Raw genomic sequence first — 15,034 nt, forward strand, 5'->3', positions numbered from 1 at the left:
AACCGTGAGGGCGGGCTTTATACGATGATGGACAGATGATCAACAGTAACGTATCAACCACGTCACCAAAGAGCGCGTGTGTTCAATCTGTTTACAATGAAATGGCTGCCGCTGGTGAATTCAGATGTGTGGATTCTGACATTGAGTCTGTTCTAAAAGATATCGACAGAGCATTGATTTAAAAAGAGAAACAGAGAAACGCGATCAATGCATTTGTTTATGTTTTCGCCGTCCTTGCTATGGAGGACAAAGTTAAAGAAGCAACTGAAATGGGTATCACGGCGATGCAACTCGGCGTGCACGACGAGATGGATATAATTAGCGGTCGTTGCCAGCTTCTTTTCGGAAGCCTGGAATCGTGACTGCTGAATAAGTGGAGGGACATGCTAGGCTCCGATATTTTTCAAGCCAACGTATAGCTATCGTCGTGGATGAAGTTCACCTAACGTACAAATGGTAAGAGATAGTCTTACTGTATGACTTAGTAAATACTTAATGTTGTGATATAAATGAAATGTTGTAAACATAGTAGGTGTTGATGTACCTTCGCTAACTCAGACTTAGTATAATTACAATGATGTTAGTATCATTGTAGCGAAATTACTAGCAGTTCGGTCAGGCTGCTAAAGACGCCATTTCAACATCACACACTCCGTTGCTCTGATTGGTCGTATGTCTATCCAATTGAGTGCAGAGGCATTTTTCGGTTGAGACACGCCTCATAATTTTAGCTCAATGGAGCGGTATCAGACTCAAATTCTGACTAGAATTGAGTATGACAACGTCAGGCTAACATTTTCTGATTGCACACCTAAAATTTTCAGTTGGGGGCCACTGTGCTCCTAGTGAAAAAAGTTAGTCTGGAGCCCTGACTATACAGTTGTGCATCACAGAATTATCAGTAAAAAACCATGCACAGCTTCTCTGTGTTGAGATTATAAAATTTAGTATTAGGAAGAAAGTATATTACTTTACTATTTATGCCATTAAATTACTGCCATTTGGAGTTACTTAGATGAACAAAACTGTTTGCTAGTGCCCTAATGTAATCCGCACATTTTCTGGTTTAAAACATTATTTATAAAACGAGCAGTTCTGGTCCTTCATTTACTGTGTCACTGTTGCTACGTACTGATTTATGAAAATAAACACCACAGTATTTAATCATATTTTAAATTTTTCTACAATTGCACAATTATGCTGATATCCAGATAAATGTCAATACATATTGTTGAGTCATCCTGACAATAAAGAGAAAACGCTTTCCTGAGGAGTTCTTTAACCTCAAATTCATTTTTCTGCTATTATCCACTAGGTGGTGATCTTACCCAACTTAAACACTGACGCATTCACTCACCACTAAAAACACAGTGTACGTTTTGATAATCGCTCTGAATCTGATCTCTTACAAAAGTTCTTCACAAAAATTTAATTGTCTAAGCTTTTAGCTGAAATTTTGAGAGGTGATAAGAGAACAAATGAAGGTTTTTTTTAGGGAAGCGTTAAAGGCGGAGTCCATGATGTTTGAAAGCCAATGTTGATATTTGAAATCACCTAAACAAACACGCCCCTACCCCAATAGAATCTGGACCTTCTGTTGATAGACCCGCCCCACACATACGCAACCCGGCATTTGATTTGATTTGATTGGCTATAAGTGTGTTTTGGTAGACGGCCCGTCTAATTTTCCAAAGCGTTTTTCAAACATCGTGGACTCCGCCTTTAATGCTTATTTAAAGAAGATAATTTTTCTGGAAGCCATTAAACTAAAACTGTGTGGCAACTAGGGGTGGAACGGTACATGTATTCGTTTCGAACCGAATCGGTACGGGGGTCACGGTTTGGTGCATGAATTTAAACGGAGAATACACGGTATGAAAATAAAAAAAAACTTGCGTGCAAAATAATTAATGTAATGCGGAACTACTGTTAGATCCACGGGTTCTTTATGGACAGCTAATCTGTTGCCCCGTTTTAGCTCTGAAGCTCTGATTGGCGCCGATGCAGCCGAGCTCCGCCTATGTATGCGCTCTATCAGAGCCCGTCTACATTCTGGCACTCTGCAGTTTTTTGTCAGGTCGACGCCGGTCCAGTCAGTTAGTGAGCAGCGATAGCGAGGATGGCAAGTGGTGTTCCACAAGACGCTCCACCAGCCTCTTTAAGATCGCAAGTTTGGCAAAACTTCAGTTTTCCAGTCAGTTACAATAGTACAGGCGAGAGAGTGGTGGAAAAGACGAGGACTTTGCGTCGGCGTTGTTCAGCAGTTGTTAGGTATGTGAGTGGAAATACATCTAATCGGGGCTCTCAAGTCTCACGCATTCACCTTGACACACACGCATTTCAGTCAGTTCACACGCTCACATGTCACACTTTGTATTTCTCATGCTGAGAAGTAGGAGATAAATTGTCCTGCTAATATACAATTAATGGACGAGGCGCAGTTCTGTGGAGTTCAGCTGCTTTTTTAAAGCCATCAGCGTCAGAGTACCGCGAGAAATCTTGCGGAGGAGGCTGATTTCAAATCGCTCTCGCGTTACTCTGACGTCATCCACTTGTCGTTTCTTGCAGCGCCTCGTGAAGTCGTACACGCCTATTAATTCATCCTACAAGCCTATTTTTTTATTCTTTAGTACATCTATATGAAATAAGGCCAAAATGTAATTTTAAAATGTATTTAGGTAACACTTGTAATACATTTGAACCCATATTTCTATTAAAGATGGGTACAAAATTGCTTAAAGTGGTATACATTTTTGAAATACGAGATAGTATGTTAAATGCATTTCAGTTCATATTCATGACATCTCAAAATAACACTGATAAGGACACCTATGTTTTTAAGATTATCTTAAGTACTAAAAAAAATGCCTTCTTCATTTTTGTTTTGCTTTTCCCTCCATTGTACCAAAAGTGAATCGAACAGTGGCCCCTGAACCGAGGTACGAACCGAACCGGGACTTCTGTGTACCGTTCCACCCCTAGTGGCAACTTGTTAATGTATATTTTAGATTAATGTTGATTTACAATAATAAATGCCACAGTCTTTACTTACTATGCAAAAGACCGACTGAGCAAAACTTTGGGGCTGAAATAAACCATTTTCAGTTTCACCGTGAACCTGACTGGAAACTGATTTTAGCACCAGGGAAAATGTGCATTTGCGCACATGCGAAAGAACCAACCTAATTTTTTAAACTGAATTAAATTAATTGACATGACTTGGATTTAAAACACATGTAATTTGCATAAAACCTATTAATATATATTATTTAAAATCCAAACCTTAAATTAAATAGTTTAAACTAGCTAAATTGAATTTTGCTTCATTTAATTGGGGCCATAATAATTTTTTTTTCAGTGCAGGTCAATCACAACGTACTGGTAATCTGGCCAAACAGGGACACAGCACTTTTCAGATCGATGAGCTTTGTAAAAAATCTGGGACCGTATTCATAAAGAATCTTAATGCAAAAAGTAGCTCCTAGTGACGCAATTCTAAGAAAATTCTTAGAAATGTGGGCGTTTACTCTTAAAATTAAAGAAAAAATCCTAGTAAAGAAAAAAGTAATTCAGAAAGCATATTAACCCTTAAAAGAGGTCTTAAGGTCAAAATTGTTAGGAGCACAGACGAGGACTTTTAAGAGGCTTAAGAGTTTTTTTAGCAACCGGGAAAGTGGACAAAACACGAAGAGGGAGACAAAAAATGTTGCACACAATGCATGACAGTAAGGTAATAACATGCAACACATTATATCGTGCAGGGATCATGTTTGTGACCGATCTTATTAGAGACATAAGCCGTTTCTCAATACCAAGTACGCCAAGTTCGGACTTGTGTCCTTCCTAGTTCGGACTTGCAAGTTCAGACTCGGAAGAACGAACTTCTGACGCGAAATGCATTCTGGGAAACTTCGCTCTCATAAGTCCACACAAGTCTCCTCTGATGCATCCTCGATAAAATGGGCGGATCAAGAATACATCCGGGGATTTTATGTGAACTTGGGCTTGATGCAAACTTTGAATTGGAACAGTACTTGGGCCGTGACTGATGACGTTTCATAAGTCCACAAGAACGCAAGTACAGACAAGAACGCATATTGAGAAACGGCTAATATAATATAATATAGCACCAGAAATAAAAGTAATCACTACATTAACTAGAAAAAAATGCAACTATGCAGCAAATATGACTTAGGTCTGTTACAGACGTCTATAAAACAAAGTAATTACACAAACTTACAGAACATTGTGTTGCTGTTTATTTCCTATCTAATACGTTAAGTTTGAAATGAACAGCACGCAGGGCTTGACATTAACTTTTTGAGCAACTTGTCCTTCGAACAAGTATATTTGTGTTTCACTTGTCCATGCACAAATGTCACTTGTCCGGGTAAAGATTTATAATATAATGTATTTTTTGTGTTTTGCTAATCAGTGGCAGAGCAAGGGATTTTTCATAGGGGTGGCCAGGCAGGGGCCAGCAGTTACTCTGGTGGCACATAAAATATCTATCATCCAACCTTAAGATACTTTTAAGTATTATAGGTGTGTTAATCAGAATAATGTATAACATACAATTGCTACAATACTTTAATTTTAATTAAAATGAATTGATATTAACATACAATTTATAGTCATAATTCAACCTCATGTTTTTTTTTAAACTATTTAATAAAAAAAAACTTTTGAAATTTACTTTCCATTGCTGAAAAAACTATAGAGACCAGAAAATCATGTGAATTTAGGCCACTGAAATGTATTTTACTAAGATTCATTTGGCTGCTTCTTGCTACTCTTTCTGAAGAAGGATGCTATATCTGCTGCCTTTCTCTTCAGTTTTCCCACATTTCAATGATTGTCTGACATTAAAACAATAAAGCAAAACATTAAAACATTACTATGTTTTAAAAAACTTATTAGGACAAATGTATCTAGATTATCTGTTATATATAAAATCAATCTAAATACTAACATATACGCTGTAATGTTTTTTCAATGATTTTTAATGTACAGTGACGAACTCTGTCAGATTAAAATCAGCTGTCGCGCAGCACACACTCATATAGGCGCGCTGAAAGAGAGGTTCTCTTATAAAAAACATAAAAATACGGACTTAAATCGGCTTTTTTGACACACAGTGAAGTCATTTATATTCACGCCGGAGCCTGAAAAAACATCACTCTCCACTCCATGCCGTCCCGCGACTCCCGCCCCTCCGTGTTTGGCGATCAGGTTTAATGCGCGCGCAGCTTGTTTAGTAACAGTAATGTAAACGTGTGTGTGTGTCGGTGAACCGCGCTCTCTTTTCAATATTCCGCTCGGTGTTTGCGCTGCGTGTTCTGCTCTGTCGTTAATGGCAGATAACGTGAAGTAACATTGTTTGAAATTTAACTTGTCCAGTCGGACAACTAATTTTCTCTTACACTTGTCCTACAAAAAAAATCCACTTTTCCCGGACAAGCCTTAATGTCGAGCCCTGAGCACGTATTATATACACATACACATACACATATACATACACATCAGAGTATGTGAGCGGTGCGTAGTGGGAGCGGAGCGAGGAGTGGAGTGGCGTAATTTTCCAGGAGCGAGGAACGTTTTTTTTTAATGTCGAAGCGTTGTGATTTTCTCTCGCTCCGAAAACGCTCCACTATTGCTCGGTTACGAGTCACGACTCGTCAGACTCCGGACCAAACCACTGTGAGAAAACAGAGGGGAACCTAAAATGTTTCTTAACATATTTTGCATTCGTTTGCATTTGTATTGTTGTCTCACTAGTACTTTCACAAACATTTATATACAGGGCTTGACATTAACACCCGCCAAATGCGGGTAGATTTCGGCTGTGGCGGGTAAGACAGCCAATCCCACTAGCCACTTTGGCAGGTTGAATATAATTTTTTAATTGTAGTTTTCTTAAAAGATGCGAAATGATAAACAATACGCAATGCGACACTGGTAAAGTACAACTCCCATGAGCACTCTGCACCAAGCGCAACGCACAGAGACCGTTTGACGCGCGCGTGATCAGCGGAGCGTTTCGGACCAAAGCCCCACATTCCAGAGAGCGCGCGAGAGCTGATGGATTTGCGAATGCACAAGAGGACGCAGTCTGAGCGCATACACACTTCGGGAAATATAGAACAATTGCATGGAAGTGATTGAAGAGATATAAATTGTGTGAACACTCGTGCGTGCAAGAGCGGAGAGAAATTCAGCGCATGTGCTTGGCACCTGCCACTCTGCAAAAGCTCGTTTTTCTTAAAGTGAATGCGGCATTGGAGATATAGCTTTAATTAAAAATATGTTAAGCCAGCCAGCATTTGTTTTGTTCAGATTCAGAATATTTCTAGTATTAATATAAAAGTTGGCTTAAAGTAAAGGCAGTAGACACTCTATATTTTTTCGTTTGGCTATTTGTCTAAATTAATATTTTAGTTTTTGATTTATTTCTTTTATTTCATGTTATGTTTTTCGTTTAATTTTATTTTATGAGGTTTTTCATTTAATAATTTATTTAAAAGTAATAACCATTTAATCATTATTGTTTAAAAGTTATGTAAATGATAGGTTAATTTGAGCTAATATTAGCTACTTTTCCGTATGTGATGTTCTTCACTTAAAAACTGCGTATAAAATAAAAATATGTTCAACCAGCCAGCATTTTTTTTGTTCAGAATAGTTCTATAATTAAAGGCGGAGTCCACGATGTTTGAAAAACGCGTTGGAAAAGGAGACGGGCCGACTACCAAAACACACTTATAGCCAAACAAATCAAATCAAATGCAGGGTTGCGTATGAGTGGGGCGGGTCTATCAACAGAAGGTCCAGATTATATTGGGGTAGTGGCGTGTTTGTTTGGGTGATTTCAAATATCAACAATGGCTTTCAAACATCGTGGACTCCGCCTTTAATAGCCTATAAAAGTTGGCATAAAGTGAAGGCAGTAGCCCTATATTTTTTCGTTTGGCTATTTGTTTAAATTAATATTTAAGTGTGCTTGCAAAAGCACACTTATTGTTCTTCTTAAGTTTTATTATTCTTATTATTATTATTATTATTATTCCCGGGTAGATTTTTTGTGTCAGCTCTAGCGACCAGACCGTTTGACGCAGAGACACCGTTCAAACTTTAAAATGTTCGGGCAGTACCGGTGTAAGTTGCTTGAGAGGATGAAGTCACAGATCCATGTCGTTCGGCCGCCATATTGGAAAGAACACAAAACCTTAAAAAAGTTTCACAGGTCACAAATTTTGTCCAAACTTCATGAAATTCCACGTACGCGATCCTTGGACCGAGCCTCACAAAAGTTACTAGAAGGATTTTTGATTTTCGGAAGCGTTTGCGCGCCACAGCCCAAACTAAATGTGCGTCAACGCCGCCAAAACAGGAAGTAGTTCAAATCTCAATATGTCTGTAACATTTATTAACCAAAAATTTTATATGAACTCTTTACTCCAATGTGAAGATGCCCAAGATAAAAAAACATTGCAGTAACATGTCTATATTATGTTATTTTCACTTTAAAATGTCCAATTAAAACCTGTGTAAAAAATAAAAAATGTCATTAGCCTTTACCAGTAGAGGGCAGCCTTTACGTTCAAACGTGTTTTTTAGACAGAATGTAAAGATAGCGGCAGCCATCTTTAGAAGCTAAGCTAACAGGCTATTGCTCCGTGGAAAAGTTTGAATAACAATGGCGGGATGTAGTTTTAAGGTTTAAATGGCAAAATGGAATAGAGAAGAGCTGTTGAGAGAATCAAGTGTTCCTTTAAGAGCCACAATACAGCGAAGAGCTGAGAAAGACGGAGAGCAGAGAAGCCCGGAGAAGAGGCCACAGCCTGAGACTCTGCTGCATAGAGCCCGTGGGGCACGCAGCACCATCGGCTGGCACCCAAGCTTCGTATCGTATATGGACAGCGGAATCCTGGATACATATTTTTAAAATCCTAAAACTTCATCTTATTCACTATACAGTATGCGGTTTCGGACGCAAAACTGCAAATGGATTTTATATTCTGAATGCTTGAATCAACGCGAGCTCTCTGGATAAAGTGCATTTTCACATACAGGTAGGAATTATATGATTCAGACATATTTTAATCCCTTTCTTTTATTTCAGTGATATATGGCACGACAAGTTTAATTCCCTTTTTCATCAATGTAATACATTGTAAACGTATTAGTTTCGCTCGCGTCAGTATCGCGTCCTCGCTCGCGTGATCGTTTGGCGTCGGCTCTATGACAGCTGCATGATTTAAATGATTGTGAATTGACGCGAAAAAGTGTCACTTTACCTTAAATCATGCATGTGACGCCAAGTGTATTTAAACAGTCATGACTTTCAGAAATGTATGACACATTTAAAAACACAGCTTTTGCCAGAAGACTGCGTATATGCCATTTACATGATCTTCAGGTAAGAAGATACATATATCTAAATCGTATGCTTAGCTACTGTTGAACGGGAACACGATTGATTGCATTATGCTGTCAATCACTGAGGGAAATATTTTCTTTTATCATTAATTTCACAGTCTGGGTCGACAGAGGCGCGGGCGCCGCAAAATCTTTATTTTTCAATCACTCCGCAAAGAGACTTAGATAACTCTGCTGATTTTGGACTTACATATATGATTTATACATCATTTAAAACTTTAAAGTGTCTAGTATTTTTTCTGTCCACTCCCATTAAAAACAGAATGTTGTGCTTTTCGCAAAATTAAGAAAATAAACATAATGCGGGTTTGCTCTCTCTCTTAGTGACGTCCTTTCAGAAACACGTCAGAAAAATGAGCTGTAACTTAACGAATTGTTTTCATAGAAACATAAGATAAATGTCTACATAATGCTTGGATTGTCTGCTTTTAAATGGTGTAAGTGAAATCGAAAACAAATATTGTACTTCGTTGTTAACTGTATTAAAAGAGGGAGATGTACCGTCTCTCATGTTACTGCATTATTTATAAAGAGCCACGCCCCGCTCCATTGAAGAGAAGAACAGAGATCATCCATATTCATTAGTCAACGCCACAACGAATGTTTTCTCTGTGCTTGCTCATACAGCAAAGGCTCAAATATTATGCGAGTCATCGTTCTCACAAAAGAATGCAATTTAAACTAGATATTAAAGTTTGAGGACAAACTTTATGTTGGCTTGACAAAGCCTGGTCTGAACATTTAAGACAGTTTGACAGAAGTTTGACAGAAGTTTGGTTTAGTAGGCTATCTTGTTGTTAGTATGCTTAAGTATGAAGCTTTTTAAAATAAAGCTTACATAATTTAGCATAAAGCTAGCCTGATTTAGCATAAAGTCAGCATAAAGCTAACATGTTTAAAGACCCAACCCCCATGTCTCTATGATGTTCTGATGCGGAGATATAAGGCTTTGTTTGTTCCGTTGCTAGGGTACTAAGTTTGGTTGCTAGGGAGAAAATTTGCATCCCATAATGATCACACTTCAAGCCACAAGTAAAACGGTCCAACCCCCGTGTCTCTATGATGTTCTGAAGGGGAGATATAAGGCTTTGTTTATTCCGTTGCTAGGGTACTAAGTTTGGTTGCTAGGGAGAAAATTGGCATCCCATAATGATCAACCTTCAAGCCACAAGTAAAACGGTCCAACCCCCGTGTCTCTATGATGTTCTGAAGCGGAGATATAAGGCTTTGTTTATTCCGTTGCTAGGGTACTAAGTTTGGTTGCTAGGGAGAAAATTGGCATCCCATAATGATCAACCTTCAAGCCACAAGTAAAACGGTCCAACCCCCGTGTTTCTATGATGTTCTGAAGGGGAGATATAAGGCTTTGTTTATTCCGTTGCTAGGGTACTAAGTTTGGTTGCTAGGGAGAAAATTGGCATCCCATAATGATCAACCTTCAAGCCACAAGTAAAACGGTCCAACCCCCGTGTCTCTATGATGTTCTGAAGCGGAGATATAAGGCTTTGTTTATTCCGTTGCTAGGGTACTAAGTTTGGTTGCTAGGGAGAAAATTGGCATCCCATAATGATCAACCTTCAAGCCACAAGTAAAACGGTCCAACCCCCGTGTCTCTAAGATGTTCTGAAGCGGAGATATAAGGCTTTGTTTATTCCGTTGCTAGGGTACTAAGTTTGGTTGCTAGGGAGAAAATTGGCATCCCATAATGATCACACTTCAAGCCACAAGTAAAACGGTCCAACCCCCATGTCTCTATGATGTTCTGAAGCGGAGATATAAGGCTTTGTTTATTCCGTTGCTAGGGTACTAAGTTTGGTTGCTAGGGAGAAAATTGGCATCCCATAATGATCCCCCTTCAAGCCACAAGTAAAACGGTCCAACCCCCATGTCTCTAAGATGTTCTGAAGCGGAGATATAAGGCTTTGTTTATTCCGTTGCTAGGGTACTAAGTTTGGTTGCTAGGGAGAAAATTGGCATCCCATAATGATCACACTTCAAGCCACAAGTAAAACGGTCCAACCCCCGCGTCTCTAAGATGTTCTGAAGCGGAGATATAAGGCTTTGTTTATTCCGTTGCTAGGGTACTAAGTTTGGTTGCTAGGGAGAAAATTGGCATCCCATAATGATCACACTTCAAGCCACAAGTAAAACGGCCCAACCCCCGTGTCTCTATGATGTTCTGAAGCGGAGATATAAGGCTTTGTTTATTCCGTTGCTAGGGTACTAAGTTTGGTTGCTAGGGAGAAAATTGGCATCCCATAATGATCACCCTTCAAGCCACAAGTAAAACGGTCCAACCCCCGTGTCTCTATGATGTTCTGAAGCGGAGATATAAGGCTTTGTTTGTTCTGTTGCTAGGGTGCTCATATTTGGTTGCTAGGGGCGTGGCTTAATAACTCTGTAAGAATCCTGAGAGACTGATTGGATGCCTGAGTAAAATGAGCCCACCCCCATGTCTCTATGACAGTGTGATGCAAAGATATCCATCTGGGCATTTCATAATGGCAGTTTATGGGAGATGTTGCTAGGGTGCCCAAAATGGTTGCTAGGGGCGTGGCTTAATAGCTTTGGAGAGATCCTGAAAGACTGATTGGATGCCTGAGTAAAATAAGCCCACCCCCATGTCTCTACGACACTCTAGAATGAAGATATTCCTTCTGGGACGTTTTTATTCCCTTATATGGGCGTGTTTCCTGCCCCATTATAAGTCAATGGGGAAATTTGGGGGCCTCTTACACCCCAGGGGTACAGCTTACACCCCAATGTGATGTATGTTCTTACAGAGCCTGCCAGCCTCTTCAACTGTGATAAGCCACAAGTTTCTACAAAATTCTCGTTCGCAGCTATGACCCGTCAAAGTTGGTCGTAATGTTAAGTCAATGGAATTTTTGGGGTGTTTGAGCGCCCCGTTTAGGAATTCGGTAGGTCCCATCAGTTAGAAAAGTCATAGCATAAATCTACGGACCAGTCTTAAAAGTTTTGTTAAGTTTTGTGGGTGTAGCTTGAAAGCTCTAGGAGGAGTTACAGTCAGAAAAAGTGGGGGAGCATAAGAATAATAATAACTAGATATTAAAGTTTGAGGACAAACTTTATGTTGGCTTGAAAAAGTGTAGCCGGAACGTTTAAAACGGTTTGACAGAAGTTTAGTTTAGTAGGCTATCCGGCTGTTAGTATGTTTAAGTATGATGTTAGCATGATTAGCATGAAGCTAGCATGATGTTAGCATGATTAGCATGATGTTAGCATGATTAGCACAAAGCTAGCATGAAGCTAACATGATTAGCATGAAGCTAACATTTATTCTGTTGCTAGGGTACTAAGTTTGGTTGCTAAGGAGAAAATTGGTATCCCATAATGATCACCCTTCAAGCCACAAGTAAAACGGTCCCACCCCTTGTCTCTATGATGTTCTAAAGCAGAGATAATAGGCTTTGTTTATTCAGTTGCTAGGGTACTAAGTTTGGTTGCTAAGGAGAAAATTGGCATCCCATAATGATCACCCTTCAAGCCACAAGTAAAACGGTCCAACCCCCGTGTCTCTATGATGTTCTGAAGCAGAGATATAAGGCTTTGTTTATTCCGTTGCTAGGGTACTAAGTTTGGTTGCTAAGGAGAAAATTGGCATCCCATAATGATCACCCTTCAAGCCACAAGTAAAACGGTCCAACCCCCGTGTCTCTAAGATGTTCTGAAGCGGAGATATAAGGCTTTGTTTATTCCGTTGCTAGGGTACTAAGTTTGGTTGCTAGGCAGAAAATTGGTATCCCATAATGATTAACCTTCAAGCCACAAGTAAAACGGTCCAACCCCCGTGTCTCTATGATGTTCTGAAGCAGAGATATAAGGCTTTGTTTATTCCGTTGCTAGGGTACTAAGTTTGGTTGCTAGGGAGAAAATTGGCATCCCATAATGATTATCCTTCAAGCCACAAGTAAAACGGTCCAACCCCCGTGTCTCTAAGATGTTCTGAAGCAGCGATATAAGGCTTTGTTTATTCCGTTGCTAGGGTACTAAGTTTGGTTGCTAAGGAGAAAATTGGCATCCCATAATGATCACCCTTCAAGCCACAAGTAAAATGGTCCAACCCCCGTGTCTCTATGATGTTCTGAAGCGGAGATATAAGGCTTTGTTTATTCTGTTGCTAGGGTACTAAGTTTGGTTGCTAGGCAGAAAATTGGCATCCCATAATGATCAACCTTCAAGCCACAAGTAAAACGGTCCAACCCCTGTGTCTCTATGATGTTCTGAAGCAGAGATATAAGGCTTTGTTTATTCCGTTGCTAGGGTACTAAGTTTGGTTGCTAGGGAAAAAATTGGCATCCCATAATGTTCAACGTTCAAGCCACAAGTAAAACGGTCCAACCCCTGTGTCTCTATGATGTTTTGAAGCAGAGATATAAGGCTTTGTTTATTCCGTTGCTAGGGTACTAAGTTTGGTTGCTAAGGAGAAAATTGGCATCCCATAATGATCACCCTTCAAGCCACAAGTAAAATGGTCCAGCCCCCGTGTCTCTATGATGTTCTGAAGCGGAGATATAAGGCTTTGTTTATTCTGTTGCTAGGGTACTAAGTTTGGTTGCTAGGCAGAAAATTGGCATCCCATAATGATCAACCTTCAAGCCACAAGTAAAACGGTCCAACCCCTGTGTCTCTAAGATGTTCTGAAGCAGAGATATAAGGCTTTGTTTATTCCGTTGCTAGGGTACTAAGTTTGGTTGCTAAGGAGAAAATTGGCATCCCATAATGATCACCCTTCAAGCCACAAGTAAAATGGTCCAGCCCCCGTGTCTCTATGATGTTCTGAAGCGGAGATATAAGGCTTTGTTTATTCTGTTGCTAGGGTACTAAGTTTGGTTGCTAGGCAGAAAATTGGCATCCCATAATGATCACCCTTCAAGCCACAAGTAAAACGGTCCAACCCCCGTGTCTCTATGATGTTCTGAAGCAGAGATATAAGGATTTGTTTGTTCTGTTGCTAGGGTGCTCATATTTGGTTGCTAGGGGCGTGGCTTAATAACTCTATAAGAATCCTAAGGGACTGATTGGATGCCTGAGTAAAATGAGCCCACCCCCATGTCTCTATGACAGCGTGATGCAAAGATATCCATCTGGGCATTTTATAATGGCAGTCTATGGGAGATGTTGCTAGGGTACCCAAAATTGTTGCTAGGGGCGTGGCTTAATAGCTTTGTAAAGATACTGGAAGACTGATTGGATGCCTGAGTAAAATGAGCCCACCCCCATGTCTCTACGACACTCCAGAATGAAGATATTCCATCTGGGACGTTTTTATTCCCTTATATGGGCGTGTTTCCTGCCCCATTATAAGTCAATGGGGAAATTTGGGTGCCTCTTACACCCCAGGGGTACAGCTTACACCCCATTGTGATGTATCTTCCTACACAGCCTGCCAGCCTCTTCAACTGTGATAAGCCACAAGTTTCTACAAATTTCTCGTTCGCAGCTATGACCCGTCAAAGTTGGTCGTAATGTTAAGTCAATGGAAATTTTGGGGTGTTTGAGCGCCCCGTTTAGGAATTCGGTAGGTCCCATCAGTTAGAAAAGTCATAGCATAAATCTACGTACCAGTCTTAAAAGTTTTGTAAAGTTTTGTGGGTGTAGCTTGAAAGCTCTAGGAGGAGTTACAGTCAGAAAAAGTGGGGATCAGAAGAAGAATAATAACTAGATAGGTACATTTCCTGAAGAAAATGTGAAGTGGTGCTTGCCGTGGCAAATTTCGGGGAACAATATATGATTATACTCTAAGTCATGAGTCAAACGGTCCAACCCCCGTGTCTCTACGATGTTCTGATGTGGAGATATAAGGCTTTGTTTATTGAAGGTAGTATGATTGCCATGAAGCTAGCATGATGTTAGCATAAATAACGTGAAGGTAGTATGATGTTAACATGATTAGCATGAAGTTAGCATAAAGCGAACATCATTAGCATGAAGTTAACATGATGTTAATATGATTAGCATGAAGTTAGCATAATGTTAGCATGATTATCAGGAAGTTGGCATGATGTTAGCATGATTAGCATGAAGTTAGCATGAAGTTAACATGAAGCTAGCATGATGTTAACATGATAAGCATGAAGCTAGCATGAAGCTAACATGATTAGCATGAAGTTAGCATGAAGCTAGCATTAAGCTAGCATGATTAGCATGAAGCTAGCATGAAGCTAACATGATTAGCATGAAGCTAGCATGATTAGCATGAAGTTAGCATGATTAGCATGATGTTAGCATGATTAGCATGATGTTAGCATGATTAGCATGAAGTTAGCATGAAGCTAGCATGAAGCTAGCATGATTAGCATGAAGTTAGCATGAAGCTAACATGATTAGCATGAAGCTAGCATGATTAGCATGAAGCTAGCATGATGTTAGCATGATGTTAGCATGATTAACATGATGTTAGCATGATTAGCATGAAGCTAGCATGAAGCTAACATGATTAGCATGAAGTTAGCATGAAGCTAGCATTAAGCTAGCATGATTAGCATGAAGCTAACATGATTAGCATGAAGCTAACATGATTAGCATGAAGCTAGCATGATTAGCATGAAGTTAGCATGATTAGCATGATGTT

At 39.7% G+C, this 15,034-nt stretch overlaps 1 protein-coding gene across 1 annotated transcript in view; it reads left to right on the plus strand.

Moving 5' to 3' along the window:
* The window catches only part of LOC141348952 (STAGA complex 65 subunit gamma-like), a 71,345-nt gene that overhangs the window by 1,764 nt on the left and 54,547 nt on the right, over positions 1-15,034 (plus strand). The gene's annotated exons all lie outside the window — the stretch shown is intronic.

The sequence above is a fragment of the Misgurnus anguillicaudatus genome, chromosome 7, assembly GCF_027580225.2.
Source record: "Misgurnus anguillicaudatus chromosome 7, ASM2758022v2, whole genome shotgun sequence".
Taxonomy (NCBI): Eukaryota; Metazoa; Chordata; class Actinopteri; order Cypriniformes; family Cobitidae; genus Misgurnus; species Misgurnus anguillicaudatus.